Genomic DNA, 13,919 nt, shown 5'->3' with positions numbered 1-13,919 from the left:
CATCACTTCCAAAGGGGGAGATTGTTGGCATTATGGCACAGGTGTGACGCCATGGTACAGGTGTTGTCCTTGATGGCAACTCTCTCTGATGACAGATCTCAGTTCAGACTACAAGAATGAAGAGAAAATTCATATACGCAGGTTCATTAAGATCAAGTCGCGTATACACGCAGGTTGGACTTTATAAAAGTGCGTATGCGTATACATGCACTTTCATGCAAAAGAAAAGCGCGTATATGTTGGAAAACTTACCTTTGGTCCATGGCAGTTAGTCCTTGGAATTTGAACCTATGGTTTTGGACCATGGTATCTCGACAGACGTGTTGATCCCTAGTATTGAGTTGATGGTATTGTGTTACTATGGTTTTGGACCGTGGTATTGTGAAGGGCCTAAGGCTATAAAAGGAGAAGAAGATCATTAGGCAATAGCATTGAAAAAGTCTTGAATATCTGATGAAGAAAGAGATCTAGTATTGGGTTTCTGGGTTGATGATGCATTGCTTGATCTGAGCTAAGAAGGGATCTCACCGGTCGATGGAAGACAAGATCTAAGGATAGATCGGGATCAAATGGTTTGAAATGAACTATCTTTATATGGTTGATTATGCTTATTCTAGATCTGCATACTGATGCATGTTATGTTCTGAGTATGACTGATGTCTGATACAACTGCAAAGTTATAAGAAAATATTTTTAGATCTATACGCAGGTTGGCCTTGGAAAAAGTGCATATGTACGCGGGTTTGATTCATTGTAGTAGTGTATACCTTTTGAAGTTTGATTTTTGAAGTTGCAGTTGGGTCTGATTGTTATTGCAGAGTTCTGTTGTCTGCTCTGTGTTTTGATGACTGGGTTGTTGACTGGGTTTCAGTGTTTCAGTGATTCAAAGATTGATGATGCTAGTATTGATTGTTTTTGTGCTTCAATGATCTTTATGGGTCCAGTATGAAAATTGGATGAATCGTGGTCTTCAGATTGTAGTGTTGTGCTTCAGGAGTATCCAGTCTGAAAATGTATGAAACGTGGTACTTGGAGGAGAAAAGATTGTAGGCCGGCGCCTACGTACTAGTATCTTAGCTAGTACAAAAGCAAAGGGGGTTGGAGCTCCCTTCCAGGAGAGTCTGAAAAACGAGAGAAGGTTGTAGCCTTCTACAGGTTGTAGCCTGCGTACTAGTATAAGGCTGCACCAGTACAAAAGATTGTAAACTGAAGTTTCTTATTAAGGAAAGATAGAGACGACTTGCAGCAGGTGGTTTTCACCCACATTGGGTTTCCACCTTATATCATGGTGTTCATGTGTGCTTCTTGTGTGTGATGATCTATTCTGTTTACTGCACTTGCTTACTATTCATATGGTTAATGAAGGTCTGATGCACTAAAGACTCATATTTAATGGATTAACTGAATCATAATTATTCTGGATATACGCTAGTTGCTTTAGACACAGTAGCGTATACACGCGGGTTCACTTAATTTAAGTAGCGTATATGTATCTAAGTATGGAAATGAAAAGTATTATTGATTAGATAATACTGATTCACCCCCCCTCCCAGTATTATTTCCAACAACCACCTCTCTGTGAAGTGTTACATAGTGATGATGACACAGGGCAGGGGAATTCCAACAGACAGAGATAGGAGAGCCATAGAGCCGGGAAGCGGAAATGAACAGTCAGGGAGAAGATTGGCTTTAAGCCACGAACAGACAAAGAGTAAAGGAAGCAGAGAAAGAGAAGCAGAAAGCCGAGAGGCAAGAAAGAAGTAAATTGCAGAGAACAGAGAAGCCGAGTCAACCTGCAGAGCAAAGGCAACATCGAGTAGACAGGACAGAGAGAGTCCGAGAGTTTGTGAACTCTAGAGAAGGCTTGAGAGATTCAAGCAACTCTTCTGTGTATACCTGTCAGGTATTGAGTACCAAATTGGACTCATAGCACTGAGACTAGTTGAGGTCGAGATTTAGTAAGAGGAGTCTATGTACTATAGAGACTTGGGGGATCCAAGTACAACCCTACTGATCATCCTCTGTTAAGTGAGACTCAAATTGAGCTCCTTATTGTAAAAACTCTGCTTTAAGACACAATAGAAAAGGCCACCACTGAAGGCTGGACCAGGAGGCATAGCCCAGGAGGATTGGGTGAAATCCTTATTAAATTTGTTGTGTTTATGTATTTGCTTACTGTGTTCTCTTACTATTTCAGTGTCTGTGTATTTGGCAATCTTATCGATCTGTTGCATAAAATAACACAGGAACACCCCAGCACTTAAGTCTGTAATACCTTCATTATTTCTCTGAGGTCATTTAAAGGTGATCTCAGATCAAGTGGTATTAGAGCTCTAGGTTGTTAACGTTAGACAACCTTGTGCTGGATTTTGTTGTTGAATGCTAACTAGATCAAAGCTTAAATTAGGAGAAGGAGAGTTGGTTGAAACTAACCTGGAAATTGAAAGAGTCTATCCTCAGAAGAAAATTTCAGAAGAAAGTCCCTTGGGACCAGATCCCCAATTGATAGATAGTTTCCTGGCATGAGTTCCATGGTAGAGGAAATGTATAGGGACTTTAGGAAACATGAAGATGAAGGTTCATCAGGCTCCAAACAAGATAAAGGAGAAGAAGAGTCTCTCCTCCATGACCATTCAAAAGGCAAAGGGAAAGAAGAAAACTTTCTCACACCTCCTAATAGCCCTGAACATAAAAAGAAGACATCTTTGATTAAATTAGATGTTAAATTTGATTTACCAATATATGATGGAGATTTGCATGCAGAGAAGCTAGATAATTGGATCAGACAAATTGATGTTTATTGTAGAGTGCAAAGTATCGACTCAAACAAGAGTAAGATTCAGTTGGCCAGCCTATGCCTCAGAGGAAGTGCCTTGGTATGGTGGGAAGGCAGGACACAAGCTAACATGAAGAAACATGGTAAGATTCTTTCTGTTTGGAGTGAATTTGTTTCTGTAATAAAAAAGCAGTTTTATCCACTAGCTTACATGCAACAAGCCATGATGAGCTGGAAAACTCTTCGCCAATTGAAAGGTTAAAGTGTATAAGGTTACACCTAAGAATTCAGGAAAAGAGATTTGATTCTAAGAATTTCTTTAGACTCACCTTAGACTTTGTTGAAGTACATAGGTGGTCTACACAGCTACATGAGGCACACTATCCTCATGTTTAATCCCACTAGTATAAATGAGGTATTTGTTCAAGCTACGCATCTAGAAGCTAGAGGAAAGAATGGGAACCCAGAAGTTGGGGGATCATCCAAGCCTATTGCAAGCAAGAATAAGGAGAAAAGAAAACAAAAATGGAAAGAGAGGAAGGCCAACACTGCACAGAAAAGCAAGTCTTCATGCACTCATTGTAAGAAGGATGGGCATGATGATGAGCACTATTGGATCTTGCATCCAGAGCTGAGACCTAAGAAGTTCGAGGGAAAGAAGAAGAAGATTGTTGCAGCTATTCAGAAAGATTTGGGGTCGGACTCAGGAGATGAAACAACCATTACAACCATAGGTATAAAAGGTTGTCCGCTTTAGAGAATGCAGAAATCAAGAAGCAGGTGCAGGAGTTGCTCGAGAAGGGGTTCTTTAGACCTAGCACATCACCATGTTGGTCTCTGATCGTTTTGGTGAAAAAGAGAGATGGCTCGTGGAGAATGTGCATTGATTACCGAGCACCGAATAAGATAACAATCAAAAATCATTATCCCCTTCCTCGCATAGATGATCTATTAGATCAGTTAAAGGAAGCTGTTTATTTTTCCAAGTTAGACTTGCATAGTGGATATCATCAGGTCAGAGTTGCAGAAAAAGATGCATGGAAGACTGCTTTCAAAGCAAAGCAGGGATTGTATGAGTGGTTGGTTATGCCTTTTGGCTTAACTAATGCTCCTGCTACTTTCATGAGAATAACGAATGATGTACTCAAACCTTTTCTTGACGATTTTGTTATGGTATATTTGGATGACATTCTTATATTTAGCAAAACATGGGAATAACATTTAAAGCATGTTAAGCAGACACTAGATGTTTTGAAAAGAGAAAAACTTTATGTTAAACTCTCAAAATGTGAATTTGGCAAAACATCTTTGAATTATTTGGGACATATAGTAGGAGGTGGTGAATTGAAGATAGATCCCTCTAAGGTTGTTATGAATGCAACAAGATGATGGAGCTTAGTGGAATGAAAGTTGTCTTCACTAAGTGGGCCCATAGGCTATTTTTGGCACAAAGTCTATATTTAGACATATGGATCATGGTCTATGAGTTGCAGGATGTGATTTGTGGATGATTGGTCATGTCGATAAAAATAGATGGACTTCTATTTTTAGACATATGGGCGGTTTCTATTTTTAGACTACCAGGCTAAAAATAGAACAATGGAATATTATTGTCTCATAATAATATTTGGACTATAAACATTATCTTATCCTCTTGGAGCACTTCAGTTTGAGCTATAGATGTGGCACATGCAGCTATTAGAAGGAAATACGCTTTTCTTGTGGGTCAGTTGAGCTATTGCATGCAAGACTTCAGTTAGAACTCATGTGGTTGAGTTTCGGTGGAGTTGATGGAGTTGTGTTCAATTTGACTTGGTTAAACTAGTTGTACTTAGTCTAACTGCAAATAGACTAGTGATGAGTGATGTGAATTAATTGTTAAAATTAATTCACTAATTATTTACTCATAAAGCAACTAAAGAATACATCATTTAACTCAGTGCATGTACAGTTCAATGGAGACAGGTGTTAGAGGTTGAGATTGCTATTAGTTGTGACTATAGTTGTGCATGAGATTTTCACATGCATGGATGGAGATTGCCCATGAGGCTTGCGTAGTATAACCAAGGGAATTCGATTTCATAGAGTGATTGATTCTCTTGCAGGATTGCGTAGTGGAGGCAGGCAAACAGTGGAGGAGATTTGAGACATCAGATCTGAGCTAGTTTGTGTGTAACAGGTGGAGATAGTACTGAGTACTTGTGAGGAGTATTGTACTATGTATTGTTACATGTTCTCTATCATTATAATATACAGATAGTGTGGGGTTTTCAGCTGTATGCTTTCCCCGAGTTACATACTGTGTTAATGTGTGCATGCGATTGATGTTTCATGGTTTTTAATGCTGCTAAATTGATGATCAACGTAGAGGAGGTTATGTATTATGCATGTATTACGCAATAGTATATAATCGGGATAATCTCTGTGAATAAGTGTCATATTATTCAAAATTTATACATGGTATCAGAGCTGTTGATCATCAGATCTATTATTCAGAAAGTGTTTACATTTTATTTCTTCAGGCAGAGTCTGCAATCGGGCCAGGTAGCCTCTGGATTCATCCTTCCTTTGGAAGGTGAGATATTTGGTAAAATCCCATACAGTCAATCTCTGTACGAGAAATACTTTGTTCTCACGAATTCTAGATCAGAGGCGGTTGAGTTTGGAGCTGGTGGAATTTGAATTTGCAGCAGTGTTTTCTTGGTGTCAACGTTGCAATGTCTTTCAACGGATTGCAATTGGAGTATGCTCTTGAGGGTAGCTCGAACTATATTGCATGGATGGACATGGAGGCAGTGTTAGATGATAACGGGCTAAAGGAGTTCATAGAGGCTGATGTCCCAAAGCCTACTGATATTGCGCAAGTTGATGCTTGGAAAAAGAAGACAACAAAGTGTGGAAGGATTCTGTTGGAGGGCGTGAAGGATCACATTGTGTCCAGCCTGCATGGTAAGGCTTCTCCATACTTGATGTGGGAAGTGTTGACAGATCTATTCCAAAGCAAGAGTGATCAGAGGAAGCTGGTAAACTCAGAAACATTAAATGCGAGAATGGAGACAGTATGCCCAAGTATCTCACGAAGTTCACTCAGTGCAGGGATGAGCTGGGAAGTGTGGGGGTGACTGTCGATGATGAGGACTTGGTGAGATTGGCTCTCCTTGGTCTTCCGAAGAGTTGGCATTCCTATCAGGACTCTATCAATGGTCGAGAGAAATTGCCAAGTTGGGAGAGACTTTGGTCAAATCTTGTGCAGGAGGAGGTTAGGTGGAATACCAGGGACGGATCTTCATCAAAGGCACTTGATGAAGAAAATTGTGCTTTGGCTGCCAAAGCAAAGAAGGGGAAGAACAAGAAAGCTTCTCATTCCAGTGTGAAAGGCAAGAAGCAGGACATGTCCAAGGTGAAGTGCTTTCACTGTCACCAGCATGGACACTATGCCACTAATTGTCCACAGAAGAAGAAGAACAAGCAAGTTGTTGGATCTACAGCAAGAGAGGCTCTAGACTCGCAGTTTAAGCTTGATTTTTCATTGATCGCATGCTTGGTTTCAAGTGTGATGGTATCGGTGTGGTTCTTGGACAGTGGTGCGTCTTTTCACATGACAGGAGATTGAGATTTGTTTTTTGATCTGGAGGAGAAAGATCTTGGAGTGCACATCAAGATGGGCGATGATGGTAGATACAGTACGACCCGTATCGGTACCATTTCCTTTGAGAGGGAGTCTGGTAAACCCTTTGTATTGAAGGAAGTGATGCATGTTCCAGGATTGAAGAAGAATCTTATCTCTGTGGCGATGTTAGAAGACAAGGGATATGATGTTGTTTTTAACGAGGGAAAGGCTTTCCTGCCTAGTAAGACAATTGGAGAAACCCGAAAGATAGGGGTTCGAGTTAGGAACCTTTATCAGTTGCATGTAGATGGCTGCATAGCAATGGCATGCAAGGCAGAAGGATTGGTGAGCCGGGATGATGGCGAGTTGTGGCACAGGAGATTGGGTCACCTTCACCATGGAGCCTTGAAGACACTGCAGCAGATCACTACAGGGCTTCCTAAAGGCACTCTTGCACAGTCAGATCAGTGCAAGGGGTGTACCTTGGGAAAGTTTGTGAAAGCCACCTTTCATGAGAAGGATAGTCGTGCCACGACGATCCTTGAAAGAATTCACACAGACGTGTGTGGACCTTTCTCAGTAGCTTCAACAGCAAAACACAGGTATTATGTGATCTTTGTTGATGATTTCTCTCGAAAGTGCTGGATCTTCTTCATGCAGAAGAAGAGCGAGACATACTCAAAGTTCCGTGAGTTCAAAGCACTAGTCGAGAAGGATTCGAGAAGAAGGTGAAGGCTCTTAGGAGCAACAATGGTGGTGAATACATCTCTGGCGAGTTCAAGGATTTTTGCAGTGCAGAAGGGATTCGAAGAGAGCTCATAGCTCCCCATAACCCACAACAGAACGGGGTTGCTGAGCGGAAGAACAGAACAATTGTGGGTGCTACACGGGCGATGTTGCATGATCAGGGCCTACCCCTTCACTTGTGGGCGAAAGCATGCAATACAACAGTTTATGTGCGGAACCATTGTCCTCATAGGATACTTGGCATGAGTACACCCAAGGAGGCTTATTCTGGTAAGAGGCATGATATTTCTCATTTGAGGATTTTTGGTTCTAACATTTACATGCATGTGACGAAGGATGCCAGGAAGAAGCTGGAGCCGACCACAGAGGTTAGGATATTTGTGGGGTACACTGATACGCCCCACAACTATTGTGTGTATTTTCCAGACAGTGGCAAGACTGTTGTGCGACGGAATATAAAATTTCAGGAGGAGAAAGCCATGAAGTGTTCGCTTAAGAGGGAGCCACACTTGCATGCAGATGAGGAGCTATTAGTTCCTAAAGATGAGCTTCAGGATGTGAAACAGCCACATGACGAATTTCATGGAGTGGAAGAGACCACTCATGCAATGCCAACCATCAGAGGGCGAAAGCGCTTGACAGAAGCTGAGCAACTGGATCAAGATGCAGAGAAGGTTGTAGGACCACCTACAGCTCAACGTAGACAGGGACAGTCACCCAATCGGTACACTGGATACATGGCTCTTGTGAGCAAATGTGTTGTGACTGAGCCATCCTATTTCGAGGAAGCTGTGGAGGATCCCGCATGGGTAGACGCCATGGTGTAAGAGTATGATTCGATTGTCGGAAATAGTGCATGGGAGATTGTCCCAAGACCGGAAGGGAAATTAATGGTGGGTTCGAGATGGATCTACAAAGTTAAGCAGGCAGCTGACGGGAGTGTGGAGAAGTACAAGGCAAGATTTGTTGCCCGAGGCTTTTCACAGATAGAGGGGATCGATTATGAGGAGACCTTTGCACCTGTCGCAAGGTATTCTTCCATACAGACGATTCTTTCTCTCTCAGCGTAGATGGGGTGGCACATTCATCAGATGGATGTGAAGACTGTGTTCCTCAACGGAGTCATTGAGGAGGAGGTGTACATAGAATAACGCGAAGGTTTCGAGATCTTCAGCAGCGAGTCGCATGTGTGCAAGCTCAAGAGAGCGTTGTATGGCTTGAAACAAGCACCACGTGCTTGGTAAACATGGATAGACAGTTATTTCACTGGACTTGGATTCTCCAAGAGTGAGGCGGATCCTAACCTATACCAGATTGTGGTGGAGGGTAAGTTGCTTATCATTGTACTTTATGTAGATGATTTGATTCTAACAGCTGATGAGCTGTTGATACTTTCATGCAAGGATGCTCTTGCTAAGGAGTTTGAGATGAAGGAATTGGGCCTCCTTCATTATTTCCTGAGATTGGAAATCTGGCAGCGCAGTGATGGACTATTTGTTTCTTAGGGTAAGTATGCTTGGGAGATACTAGAGAAGTTCAACATGCATGGCTACAAGCCTGTTGATACTCCTCTTCCTGAAGGTTGGAGGAAGGAGGATGCCACTTCAGCAAAAGAAGTGGATGCCACTGTTTATTGATAGTTGGTTGGGTCGCTTATGTATCTGGTCAATACACGACCCAATATATGCTATGTTGTTAACCAACTTTCACAAGCTATGGTTAAGCCAACCAAGCTCTTCTGGAAGGCAGGCAAGCATGTATTGCGTTATCTCAGAGGCACATCGAGATATGGATTGTGGTACAAACAGGAGGATGAGGTGAATCTATGTGGCTTCACGGATGCAGATTGGGCAAGGAGCCCAACGGACAAAAAGAGCACATCAGGAGGGGTCTTCAGTATCGGGTCAACAACAGTTTCTTGGTACAGCAGGAAGCAAAGATCCGTGGCACTCAGTTCAGCAGAGGCCGAGTATATGGCAGCAAGTTTGGCTTCATGTGAGGCTATATGGATGAGGAAGATTCTAGTCGGGTTGTTCGGTTCTCACTTGGAGCCAACTGTGATTTACTGTGATAACCAAAGTTGCATTAAACTCTAGGCTAATCCAGTATTTCATGATAGATCTAAGCATATTTACATCAGGTACCATCATATCAGAGATTGTGTGCAACGGAGAATCATGTTACTTTCATACATTCCAACAGAGGATTAGGATGCTGATATCTTGACGAAGGCGCTCACCAGGAGCAAATTCGAATACCACTGAGGCAGGATAGGGGTTGCTGATAATCCATATCTTGTTGAGAGGGAGTGTTGAGAATGCAACAAGATGATGGAGCTTAGTGGAAAGAAGTCGCCTTCACTAAGTGGGCCTGCAGGCTATTTTTGGCGCAAAGTCTATTTTTAGACATATGGGTGGTTTCTATTTTTAGACTACCAGGCTAAAAATAGAACAGTCGAATATTATTGTCTCATAATAATATTTGGACTATAAACATTATCTTATCCTCTTGGAGCACTTCAGTTTGAGCTACAGATGTGGCACATGCAGCTGTCAAAAGGAAATACGCTTTTCTTGTGGGTCAGTTGAGCTATTGCATGCAGGACTTCAGTTAGAACGCATGTGGTTGAGTTTCGGTGGAGTTGATTGGAGTTGTGTTCAGTTTGACTTGGTTAAACTAGTTGTACTTAGTCTAACTGCAAATAGACTAGTGATGAGTGATGTGAATTAATTGTTAAAATTAATTCACTAATTATTAACTCATAAAGCAACTAAAGAATACATCATTTAACTCAGTGCATGTATAGTTCAATGGAGACAGGTGTTAGAGGTTGAGATTGCTATCAGTTGTGACCATAGTTGTGCATGAGATTTGCACATGCATAGATGGAGATTGCCCATGAGTCTTGCGTAGTATAACCAAGGGAATTCGATTTCACAGAGTGATTGATTCTCTTGCAGGATTGCGTAGTGGAGGCAGGCAAACAGTGGAGGAGATTTGAGGCATCAGACCTGAGCTAGTTTGTGTGTAACAGGTGGAGATAGTACTGAGTACTTGTGAAGAGTATTGTACTATGTATTGTTACATGTTCTCTATCATTATAATATACAGATAGTGTGGGGTTTTCAGCTGTATGCTTTCCCTGGGTTACATGCTGTGTTAATGTGTGCATGCAATTGATGTTTCATGGTTTTTAATGCTGCTAAATTGATGATCAATGTAGAGGAGGTTATGTATTATGCATGTATTCCGCAATAGTGTATAATCAGGATAATCTCTGTGAATAAGTGTCATATTATTCAAAATTTCTACAAAGGTTGCAGTCACTATAAACTGGCCTAAACCAAAATCTGCTACAGAAGTTAGAAGCTTCTTAGGAGTAGCACAATATTGGAGAAAGTTCATTTCTAACTTTTCCTTAATTGCAGCTCCCTTGCATGATTTAACAAGTTTGAACAAGGTGTTTCAGTGGGGAGGCAAACAGCAAAAAGCCTTCGACAGCTTGAAAGAAAATATTAGTACAGCACGAGTACTAGCACTGCCTGGTATTCAAAGACAATTTGAGATCCAAACGGATGCCAGTGACTATGCCATGGGAGCAGTGTTGATACAACGCGGTAAACCAATATGTTATCATTCTGAGACATTTAATTCTGCAATAGTTAACTATCCCACATATCATAAAGAATTGTATGCATTAGTACAGAGTGAAAAAGTGGAAACATTACTTAATGGGCAAAGAAACAGTCATTCATACTAATTATCAACCACTTCAATATCTACACTCCCAAACTAAGTTGCAGCAATCAAGACACTATAGATGGATGAGATTTCTGCAGTAGTTTCATTTAGTCATTAGATATAAAAAGGGCATACACAATAAAGTTGCAGATATGTTATCTAGACCAATCATAAATGTATCTACTATACTTCAGCATAATTCAGTATTGCATGAGAGCTACATTGAACAATATGCTCAAGATATAAATTTTAAAGATGTATGTGCAATTTTATGTCAAGGAAAACGAGTAAAACGAGTAGAAGAATTGGATTATCACATTAAGGACCAACTCTTGTATCATTGTGGGAAGCTATGCATTCCACAAACTGAAAGAGTAAAGATAATTCAAGAAGCACACACTTCTCTAATATCAAGTCATTTTGGGGTAAGTAAAACAGTTGCACAGCTGCAAAGATTTTGTTATTGGCCAAAAATGAATGAGACAGTTTCTAGATATGTAAGAGGGTGTACCATGTGTGCTAAAAGCAAGCCCAACAATAGAAAACTAGGCTTGTACACTGCACTACTAGTTCATTCTCATCCTTGGGAAAGTGTTTCCATGGACTTTGTTGGAGGACTGCCTAAATCTAGGAAAGGTCATGACTATTTATATGTTTTTGTGGATAGGTTCAACAAAATGTGCATTTTGATACCTTGCAATAAACAGATTACAGTAGAACAAACTGCAAAATTGTTCTTTCAACATGTATGGGTTCATTTTGGATTACCCACTTCCATTATATCTGATCGAGACACCCGATTTGTTGGGAAGTTTTGGTCGAGTCTGTGGGAACTGATGGACACCAAACTGAAGAAAAGCACAGCCTTTCATCCACAAACAGATGGCCAGACAGAAGTGGTCAACAAGACAGTGATCCAGTTGCTCAGAGGCTATTGCAGCAAGCATCCCAAACTTTGGGATGAACATTTGTGTTATGTGCAACATGCTTACAACCGAGCAAAACATTCTTCCACACAGAGATCTCCTTTTGAGACCTGTTTTGGTTTTACACCAAGGTCTCCCTTGGATTGTCTTTGGTAAAGGCATAGCAATTGATGGACACAGTGATGTGGACAAGGCAACCAAGTTCATTGAACATATCTAAGAGATTTTCCAGGCAGTACAAGAACAGCTGGAAAATAGCCAAGCCAAATACGAGGCAAGGCATGACAAGCATCAGATGAAGCATAGTTTCCAACTTGGTGATCAAGTCTGGCTATATATCAACAAAGACAGAATGCAAGGGTGAAGGTAAAAAGCTAAAGCTAATAAGGTATGAACCTTTCGAGATACTTGAGAAAATTGGTGAGAATGCCTTTCGCCTTGATTTACCAGCTTACATGCACATCTACTCATTCGTTAATGCAGACAGCTTGAGACTATTTGAACCTTTGTTAATCGAAGATCCCGAAGAGCAAAGTCAATTTCCTTCTATTGATGATCTGTTACCTGAATATCTCAATGAATTGCAGAAAGACACAGTTCTGGACAGAAAGGTGAGGATGACGCGCAAGGGAGATGTTGAGTACCTCAAGATTGGACTCAAGGGTTCAAAGCCAAGCAATGCAAAATGGATAGAGATTGGACAAGTGAGACAGCTATACCCTCACTTAGTCGATGCTTGAAAACCAACTTTTGGTGGTCCAAAAGCTTTTTCAGTGGGAAGGCCGTGATCCGAATTGGATCCTTAAACATCATCTAAGTTTTCATGACTGTTTCAAATTATGTCAAGCTTCAAAATCTTATGAATATCGAGCTTATCAGAAATAACCTCTAGACAATGGCAATTTGTGGTCAGCACGGAACAACGAGGACCCTCGGTCAAAGCGCACAGACCGTTGGCCCATGGTGACCGCGCACTGGCACAAATTGACAAATGGGAGATCAAATCCAAAAACAGAGGCAGTTTCAGTGAAGGAAAGCCCCAAGCGCTCAGTCATGAGGAAAAGCATAAAAGGCGGGTCCCGTGCTAAAACCGGCAGGATATCGGAAGGGCTTCAAGTGGTAAGCGGGTTCGACCAAGTCCTGCTTGATGCCATACACTGGGTGACACGCGTCCAACGAATGAGAGAGAAAATCGCTCTCATCGCGCGAGTAAAGGTCACGCTACTTACCCACGCGATATGGACGGAGATCGTAGGATTTGGAGGCTCCAGATCAACGGCGGAGAAATGATTCGATGGATGACCAGATTCGACGGGGAAATAGGCCGAGTCATATGAGATTTGAGGTCTAACATGACCGCTAAGTTGGAAGAGGAATCAATTTCGCGGGCAATCTTAGACCAACAGAAATAACCACAGTTCAAAAAAGAACTAACACTCAGTTCGTGAGGAAACAAGTGGCCACCTCTCTGTGAAGCGTTACACAGTGATGATGACGCAGAGCAAGGGAATTCTAGCGGACAGAGGTAAGAGATCCAGAGAGCCGGGAAGTAGTGAGGGAGCAGATTGGCTTTAAGCCATGAACAGACAAAGAGTAAAGGAAGCAGAGAAAGAGAAGCATAAAGCCGAAAGGCAAGAAAGAAGTAAATTGCAGAGAACAGAGAAGCTGAGCCGACCTGCAGAGAAAAGGCAGCATTGAGCAGACAGGATAGAGAGAGTCCGAGAGTCTGTGAACTCCAGAGAAGGCTTGAGAGGTTCAAGAAACTCTTCTGTGTATACATATTAGGTATTGAGTACCAAATTGGACTCATAGCATTGAGACCAATTGAGGTCGAGATTCAGTAAGGGGAGTCTGTGTACTCTAGAGACTTGGGGGATCCAAGTACAACCCTACTGATCATCCTCTGTTAACTGAGACTCAAATTGAGCTCCTTATTGTAAAAACTCTGCTTTAAGACACAATAAAAAAGGCCACCACTGAAGGTTGGACTAGGAGACATAGCCCAGAAGGATTGGGTGAACTCCTTATTAAATTTGTTGTGTTTATGTATTTTCTTACTATGTTCTCTTACTGTTTCAGTGTCTGTGTATTTCGCAATCTTATCGATCCATTGCATAAA

This window comes from Pinus tabuliformis, chromosome 6 (assembly GCF_031772625.1).
Source record: "Pinus tabuliformis cultivar Carrire ecotype Pingquan chromosome 6, CPIR1, whole genome shotgun sequence".
NCBI lineage: Eukaryota > Viridiplantae > Streptophyta > Pinopsida > Pinales > Pinaceae > Pinus > Pinus tabuliformis.
Note: the sequence above shows the minus strand (reverse complement) of the source record.